The sequence below is a fragment of the Nycticebus coucang genome, chromosome X, assembly GCF_027406575.1.
Source record: "Nycticebus coucang isolate mNycCou1 chromosome X, mNycCou1.pri, whole genome shotgun sequence".
Lineage (NCBI taxonomy): Eukaryota > Metazoa > Chordata > Mammalia > Primates > Lorisidae > Nycticebus > Nycticebus coucang.
In genome coordinates, this window is record NC_069804.1 from 37,545,248 (window position 1) to 37,554,855 (window position 9,608).

Sequence of the window (9,608 nt, forward strand, 5' to 3'; positions counted from 1 at the left end):
ATTCTATTTACATCTTGAGTGAAACCATTTTATTTCTCCACACGTGGAAACTCTCGCCACAAATGAGAGAATCTGCTGAGCAATGTTGCTGGGGTCCTGCCCCAGGAGCAGGGTTCTTTAAGACCTGTGGATCTGGCGGCGATTGACTAAGGAAAAATAAAGAGAAGCTCGAGAAATAAAAAAGGACACACAGCACAGAATTTTCAAAGGTGGGACACCGAGGACCACCGCTAGCTTGTGGGGTTCCAGTGATTGGCCCTGAGTGTTTGTTCCCCCAGCTTTTGTTGAAGGCTGGTTTCTCATTGAGCTGAGAGGGTAAGCTGAGGAAGGGAATGAAAACGTCAGCAGTTTCTCTGAGTAAGCACGTTAGTTCTTATTCTATCTATAATCAGTAACTTTAAGGGTCTGGGAGGCCTCGAGAAATCCAAAACCTGAGCCTTGTATGGCCACAGCCTCCTGTTTGTGGTCACGCACACAGATCCCTTGGGGAAGGTTAACCCCCTCTAGTCTCTCTATGGAGCAGAGACAGTGGCGTCAGTTCTCCCAGGGAGAACGGGAAAAGAGGAATGCTCCCCTTATCTCCACCTGGAGGCGTTTTCCTTCATGGTTAGGATACAAACCCTCCTGGCTCGGGGCTCGAGCTGTTCCCTTGATGTCTGCCTTGGTCATTAATACAAATCCCCACCTAGCTTTGTGTGACAGTTGGTAACTTTTGCCACTGTCCTGGACATCCCGTTCCCTATGCATACCTTCAGATGTCTTTGTTATGTGTTTCCCACACATATAATTTACTTTATCTCAGTCACAGTCATGTAGCAAGCAATCAAGTACAAGGTTAAGCGTAATGGATATTTGTAGTGATTACATATTTCTTCACAATCAGTGATTAACATTAAGAGAAACAGCAAATACCACTTCATGAAGGACAACTGGAATTTGTTCTCCTACATTTCACATGTCATCTGTCAAGTGGGGTCAAAATAATATGCTCATTCTAAGCACTGGGAAGTACCTTATGTTGGAAACTCTTATAAGGGTGATGTCCTTCTTTCATAGAACCAATAATAAATTATTAACCTAGGAATCAAAAACAACCTTCCAGGATTTGGGGTTTGTGTTCCCAGCCCAGCTATGCATATCCCAGATATCTGCACACATTAACTCATCTTACATGTTTCATAATAATAATTTCTTCCTTCCGAAGTATGTATCTGTGCTTTTAAGTAAAATTTTGCTAATCAGAACATTTGCAATTACGGGAAAATTACTTATAAACATCACTTACGTTTACTTTACAGGAAAGAATGGCAAATAATACTTTATTTTTACCAATTTAAATTTGTTTCCTAAAAGAAATAATTCAATGATACCACAAATTAACACCTTTGCAATGGAATTAATCTTGCTACATGAATGATGCACTTAGCCAGGTGAATATGTTTTGTGCTTTCTTTAATATCCATGTGTGACATATTGTGTTTATATTTACACTTTTTTTTGCTTAGCAATCAGAAAATGAAAGCATCTTCAGATATTACTGAGTATCTCAGAGGCATGTGCCATAGAATTCCTTTCTCAAAAAATACAATATAATGTTATAGAAATACATAGTAAAATATAAGTTTCTTTGAAACCTGAGGCATCTTATGCTTATAGATCAAGGAAATAAGTAAGTACTGTTAAAAATCATATCTAATAACCAAAATTATGATTCACATTATTCTCATATGTTAGGTGAAACTTGGATGAGGTAGAGGAAAGTAAGACTAAAAATGACTTAATTTTTCCCAGCAAATTGAGATGACCACTCAGAAATGGAACCTAATTTAAGAACCAAATTTCAGTATAGATGTATGGATGATAATACTATCTGAATAAGAAAGGGGGTAGCCAGGTTACCCTGTTCATAAAACTTTACAGAAGCATTAAAAGAGTAAAGCTTAGAGTTTTCCCTCTGTTATTAAAGAAAGATTACCAATTCCCTCTTCATTCATAGTGAAAACTTATTGTTCTTTTAAAAATATATTTCCCACTAAACCAGGTGCTAGCAATGTACAGCCCACGGACTAAATCCATTTTGCCTCCTATTTTCGTAAATAGCACTTTATTAAAACAAAGATGCAAGTTATTTATGAATTTTTAATGCCTATTTTTTGCTCTACAATGGCAGACTTAGTTGAATAGTTGCAACTGAGTCCACATGGCATGCTAAACCTAAAATATTATATGGTTACGTAAAAAAAAAGTTTCCTGGGCCCTACTCTAATGTGACAATTAATTAGTTATATCTAAAGATATATAGAATGCAAAATCTATTTTACCTACTACAGACTATTAAATATATAACATTATATTTTACTAAGCAGTGCTGAATAAAAAAGTCCTAAGCATTAAAGAACCCTTAAATCTCTAAAATCTGAAATATTAATTATTATAACTGCATTCTTACAACCCAAATTAAATCTCCCACACAGTTCACTAAAGTTTAAAAGAAGTAGTCAGAAAAAAAAAACAAGCCATATGATCTATAAATGAATTACTGGTGTTCATAGTGTTCTGGAAAATTGTAGTTTGAGGAATCCAATTAAATGTAATATATTTTTAACATAAAAGTAATAGCATCACCTTGACCCATCAAACTCTATACAATGACAATGCCAATTCTAAAACAACCCTACAGAGAAATTTAATGGTAAAAACTTTGTTTTATGACATTAAAATGAAATATTCTCCTATGCTCAATATATGAACAAATAACTTTTAGACAGTAATTAAAATTCTTCACTTGTCTCTGAAACTCAGATTCTTCAATCCAAAAGTGATGACAATGAATAATACTTTTCTATGGCTTGTTTTCAGAGCTAATTTTTTTCTGATTTTTATCATTTGTTATTCACTACCAATCTTTGCTTTGTTAAGAAATTCCATTGTATATTCACACTCCTGTGTTCTAAGGCAACTGTATGGACTATACTCTTAAAAAAGAAAAATAAGAATTATTTGTTTCAACAGGAATGACTACTAAACAGATTTGTAAAATCATATCTCATTTAATTTTTAATTTTTAAAGATAAGCTCTCACTCTGTCTCCCAGATAAAATGTAGTGGTGTGACTGACCCCTGGGGGCAATCAATCCTCTCACATCAGATAGTCTCAGAGTAGCTGGGAGTACAGGAACATGCCATTAGGTCTGTCTAATTTTAAAATTTTTTGTAGTGGCAGTGCTCACTGTATTCTCCAGGCTACCATATCTCATTTCTAAATGCTTATCTTTATGTTAAATATTAAGAAATATCTAAGTAGAATATTTAAAATGATAAAGGAAAACATACCTACAAGGTATCATCCAACTGGATCAACAGAACAATATTTCATATATCAGTACAAACCCTGAACATGAACCATCCTAATGACCCAGTGAAAAGACATAAGCTGAATGGAGGGAAAAGGACAATCCAATTATATTATTCTCCAAGAAATACATCTAACTTATAAGGACTCTCACAGACTTGAGGTAAAGGGATGGACCATCAGTGCAAAAATCCTCAACAAAGTACTAGCAAACCAAATTCAACAAAATATTAAAAAGATAATTCACTATAATTAAACGAGTGTCATCCCAGGGATGCAAGGATGGTTCAACGAATGCAAATCAATAAACATGACTCACCACATAAACAGAAGCAAAAACAAAGACCGTGTGATCATCTCAATAGATTTATAAAAAACACTCAATAAAATCCAGCACCCTTTCATGATAAAAAAAAAAAAAACTCAACAAACTAAGTGTAAAGGAACATACTGCAAAACTATAAAATCCATATATGACAAAAACATAGCCAACATCATACTAAATGTAAAAAGTTGAAAGCATTTCCCCCTAAGAACTGGGGCGAGACAAGTATGTCATCAATTCTATTCAACATAGAATTGAAAGTCCTAACCAGAGCAATCAGGCAAAAGAAATAAATAAATGATATCCAATTCTAAAAAGAGGTGGTGAAACTATCTTGTTTGCCAATGATATGATCTAGTATTCAGAAAACCCCAAAGACTCAAAAAAAAAAAAAGAAAAAAGTCCTAGAATTGATAAATTAATGCAGCCATGTCTCCAGCTATAAAAACTGTGAACACAAATCAGATACAGAAAAAAGCATTTGACAAAGTAGAGCATGTTTTTTTTTCTGACAAGAACACTCGAAAAAAATGACATAGATGGGACATTTTTTAAACTAATAGAAGCCATCTACAACAAACCTATAGCCAATATCATACTGAACAGAGAAAAACTAAGAACAGTTCCACTTAGAATTGGAACCAGACAAGAATGTTCATTATCACCATTATTATTAAATACAGTGCTGAAAGTCCTAGCCAATGCAATTGGGCAAGAAAACAATATCAAAGGTACCCAAATAGATATAGAGGAGGTCAAACTTTGACTCTTTGCTGATGATATGCTCTTACATTTAGAAAACCCAAAGGACTCAACCAGGAGATTCCTGGAAGTGATCAAAAGCAAGCATTCCACGTACTCAATATTATGTTGCAACTAGTAGGGGAACAAATACTGGTTCACATTGGAGAAAAACATAATTAAATTCAAGAAGGGAGGATAGGAAGGGTGAAGAGAGTGGGTTTGAAAAGTTCCCACCTAATGGGTACAGTGTAGGGGTATATGGCACACTTCTGGTTAAAGGACTCACTTGTAATTCGGACTTTATGTTACAAAGGCAAACAATGTAATGTAATCATAAGTACCCTTATATTAATCTGAAAAAAAAAATCAGAACTTTTTTTAAAACCTGAAATTAATAAAATTAAGATTTTTGGTTTTACTTCTGTTTATGTGGTGAATCACATTTATTGATTTGCGTATGTTGAACCACCCTTGCATCCTTGGGATGAAACTCACTTGATCATGGTGAATTATCTTTTTGATATGCTATTGAATTTAGTTTGCAACTATTTTGTTAAGGATTTTTTCATCTATATCCATGAGGCATATTGTTCTATAGTTGTTTCTTTTATAATTGTGTCCTTTTCTCAGTTTTATGTTAAGGTGATAGTGGGTTCATAGAATGAGCTAGGGAGGATTCTCTCCTCCATGTTACAGAATGGTTTCTCTAGGGTACCAGTTGTTTGTATGTCTGGTAGAATTGAGCTTGGACTCCATCTTATCTGGAATATTATTTTCATTTGGAGATTTTTAAAATTACTCTTCACTCTCTCTGCTCCTCATTGGTCTGTTCAGAATTTCTAATTCTTCCCAATTCAAGCTCAAAAGCTTGCATTTCCAGGAATTTATTCATTTTTCTTAGGTTTTCTAGTTTGTGTGCATAGAGGTTATTTATAGTATTCATGGATGATATTTTGTATTTCTGTGGTATCAGTTGTAATATCTCCTTTTACATTTCTGATTGATCTTATTTCTGTTCTTTCTCTTTTATTTTGGGTTAAACTGGCTTGTGTTCTATCAATTTTGTTTATCTTTTCAAAGAACTAACTTTTTGGTCCATTGATCCTTTGTATTCTTTTGGGAGGGGGATTCTATGACATTTAGAAATGTAATTAAATTAAAATACTTCTGTACAGCAAAGAAACTAATCAACAGAATTAATAGATAACCTACAGAATGGGAGAAAATATTCCCAAACTGTACCTCATACCAAGGACTAATATCCAGATTCTACAAAGAACTCATAAACAAAAATTTACAAAACAAACAACCCCATGAAAAAGTGGACAAAAGACATAAATTAAAGTTTTCCAAAGGAAGATAGACAAATGGCCAATAAATGTGAAAATATGCTCAACATCACTAATCATAAGGGAAATGCAAATTAAAATACAATGAGGTACCACTTTGCTTTTATCAGAATGGCTAATATTAAAAAATTTTTAAAACCCCAAACTTTCAAACAGATGTTGATGTGGATACAGAGAGGAAGAAACTCTTATACCCTGTGGGTGGAACTGCAAATTAGTACAAACTTCTCTCTACAAAAAACAGTATGGAGATTCATCGGAGAAATAAATGGAGATCTACCATTTTATCCAGCAATCCTATTACTGGGAATTTACCCAAAGTAATGAGAAGTAATTTAGTAAAGGAGATGCTTGCACTTGAATGTTTATCACAGCACAATCCTTAATTATATAGATGTGGAATCAACCTAAGTGCTCATCAATTCACAAGTGCATTAAGAAAACGTGATAAACATATATCCCATGTGATACAATTCAGTCACAAAAAGAAATGAAATAAAGTGTTTGTAGCAACTTGGATAGAACTAGAGACCGTTATCCTATATGAAGTGTCTCAGGAATGTAAATCCAAACACCTATGTTCTTATGTTCTCACTAATAAACAGGAGCTAAACAATGGATACACACAGGCATATAGTGAAATAAAGGACCTGGGAAACCAAGAAAAAGGAAGCATGGGTGAGTGAGTCATAAAAACTTACCCAGGGCGGTGCCTGTGGCTCAAAGGAGTAGGACGCCAGCTCCATATGCCAGAGGTGGTGGGTTCAAACTTAGCCCCGGCCATAAACTGAAAAAAACAAACAAACAAACAAAAAAAAACCTTACCTATTTGGTACAATCAATACTACTGTAGTGACATGCTCACTAAAAGCTCTGACCTTATTAGTATCATACAACTTCAGTCCCCAAGTCCTGGGCCACAACTAGTGCTAGTCCTTGGTCTGTTAGGACCTGGACTGCACAGCAAGAGGTAACAGTAGGTGAGCAAGGGAAGCCTCATCTGTGTTTACAGGCACTGCTCAACCATTGCATCACCACTTGAGTTCTTCCTTCTGTCAGATGAGCAGTGGCATTAGGTTCTCATAGGAGTGGGAACTTTACTGTAAACAGCACATGAAGGGGACCTAGACTGTACATACCTTATGAGAATTTATCTAATGCCTGAGCTCTGAGGTGGAACTGAGGTGGGCTACCACTGATTCTGCATTATGGTGAGTTGTATAATTAGTTTACTATATATTAAAGATAATAATAATAGAAATAAAATTCACAATAAATGGGATGTGCTTGAATCATCCCCAAACCATCTCCCACCTTGTATGTGGAAAAATTTTCTTTCATGAAATCAGTTTCTGGTGCCAAAAATGTTGGGGAACCCGGTTATACAATGTATTGGAGTAACAAAAGCATTTTTACTCTTTTGATATTTTGAAATAAAAATATTAATATAAAATAAATTAAATAAAAAATAAGACTATGGCTAGCATTATTTTAAAAGTAAAATGTGCTTATAGTTTTTAATAAAAATATAAATAATCAAAAATAAAATAGGCCAGTGAAACAATCAATAAAAATGTGTGATGTGCTCTTATAATCCAATATGTAAGAAAAAATATCAGGAAACAGATATATACGCTATATACTTGCAGGGAAGTAAATAAATTTTTTTTATTGCTATATCCCACTTCAACCTTCTAAAGTTTTATCTCAAGTTCAGTTGAAAATAAGTTAGTATTCAGCTTCATAGGGTAGATATAGGGCCAATGCAATTCTCAATATTTTCAATAAAATAGTGTAGGGTACACATCTATTGCTTGGATTTCCTGTTCCCTGACTTACTGACCCCACTTAATTCTTTCCCCTAAAGGACCAGGAAGACATCACACTTAGGATGCTTTTTATAATTCCAGAAAGGAACATATGAACTTTCAACTGAAATAGGTTAAAAAAAAAAAAGAGTATGAAGAATCATAGGACAATTTTTAAAGAAATAATCATTTTTGACATACTTTACCTTCTTGTTGGTTCATTGAATATATACTATTTGTCATGCAACCATATAATGATGGTTCTTTGAGCCAAAATTATAGATGGAATTTTTTTATGAAGGTTTATTAAAAATATAAATTATGTAGAGAAATAGCTGTGGGAAACTCTAGTGATAATTGATATAGAGACAGTCATGACTTAACGCTTTTTAAGTAGAAAATTCCCCATTTCTATAACCATAAACCACCTACATGCTGAGGTCCAAAGTATTGGGCTTTTTTGTTTGTTTGTTTTTTATGAGACAGAGTCTCACTTTGTTAACCTTGGTAGAGTGCCGTGGCATCATAACTCACAGTAACCTCAAACTCCTGGGCTCAAGTGATTCTCTTGCCTCAGCCTCACAAGTAGCTGGGACTATAGCGCCCACCACAATGCCTGGCTATTTTTAGAGATGAGGTCTCACTCTGGCTCAGGCTGGTCTTGAACATGTGAGCTTAGGCAATCTACCCACCTTAGCCTCCCAAATGCTGGGATTACAGACATGCACCACTGTGCCCAGTAAAAAGTATTGTTAATGAGAACAAAAAATTTACTTCCCATCATTAAAGGAATTTAAACACTCTTAGGAGACCTAATGCAACTAACTTATAAATAATCGAAGTTGGGCTACTTCCTGAGAGTGAGTCTACTAAGAGCAAAATAGGAAAGAAAGACTGTACTTGAATGAGAGAATCATGAATTACAAAGATATTGAGTGGATAGGAAGGTCATGAACATATTTCTTCTCTTTCGCAATTTTGCCTGTGACTGACTGGCTATCAGGATGAGCTAGAGACATTTTTCAGGTTGATAAAATACATAATAAAAAATTCCATGGAAAAAATTCCATGGAATATTTCCCTCAAAATGTCAACCAAATGTGAGAGACTTGAAGTTCATCTGTGGCAATGGAGATGGGTGGAGACAAAGATATTTCAGCAAAGCCTAAGGAATCTAAATATCGAGAAGTTTGCCCTTTTAGTTTCTCTATCAAAAATCTCTATTTTTTTCCTTTGTTCTTGACTCATTGCCTTTTCCTGAATATACAACTCCCAATTTCCCAAAGGAAGCTATTCAAGGGTTACCCCAAGGTTTAAGAAATATTGGCAGGTAAAGTTTCTGCCTTTTTCTGAGTCTCTATAAATGAATCAGGTAAAACAGTGACTTGAATACAGAGGCAAGTGCCAAAAAATTGAAGAAAATTACTCCTTTAAGTGATACTTACAATACTCGTATTCACCTGTATAAACATATGCTGTATATAATAAGCTGTGAACTCCATACTGCCAGCAGGCCAAAGCAAATTGAATTTTTTCCTTTTAAATTCTTTTAAGAAACATGCTCAGTTTTAAAGATACTCTTTTTAAAGGACATAATTTATGTTTAATAAAAAAAAATTTCATTCTGGGCCAGGTGACCTAGACAGATGTTCCTTACTATCTATGGGCCTTTAAAAATACCTCAATGTTGGGGATGCTTCTATTTTTGACAAAGGAGTCTGACAGCCTCCTCATTTGCTAGCAAATTAATAAATTTCTCTTTGCTTCTCCTCAAATTAATAAATTTCTCTTTGCTTCTCCTCAAACTGTTTGCTCCCATTTTTCTAATGCAGCTTCAGGCAACAAGTGCTGAACTTTTGGTAACAGATTTTGGTGTCCCTGGATTGGCCTATCAGCAGCCCTGTGAAATGGCACCCCACAACTGAAGAGGCAGAGAGCAGCCTAGTGCCAAAGCAGTGGGTCTCTGTGCGTAAGAGCAACTTCTTTTTGAGGTGAGACAGCAAGGGACAACCACTGCAGCTGCTAGAGCA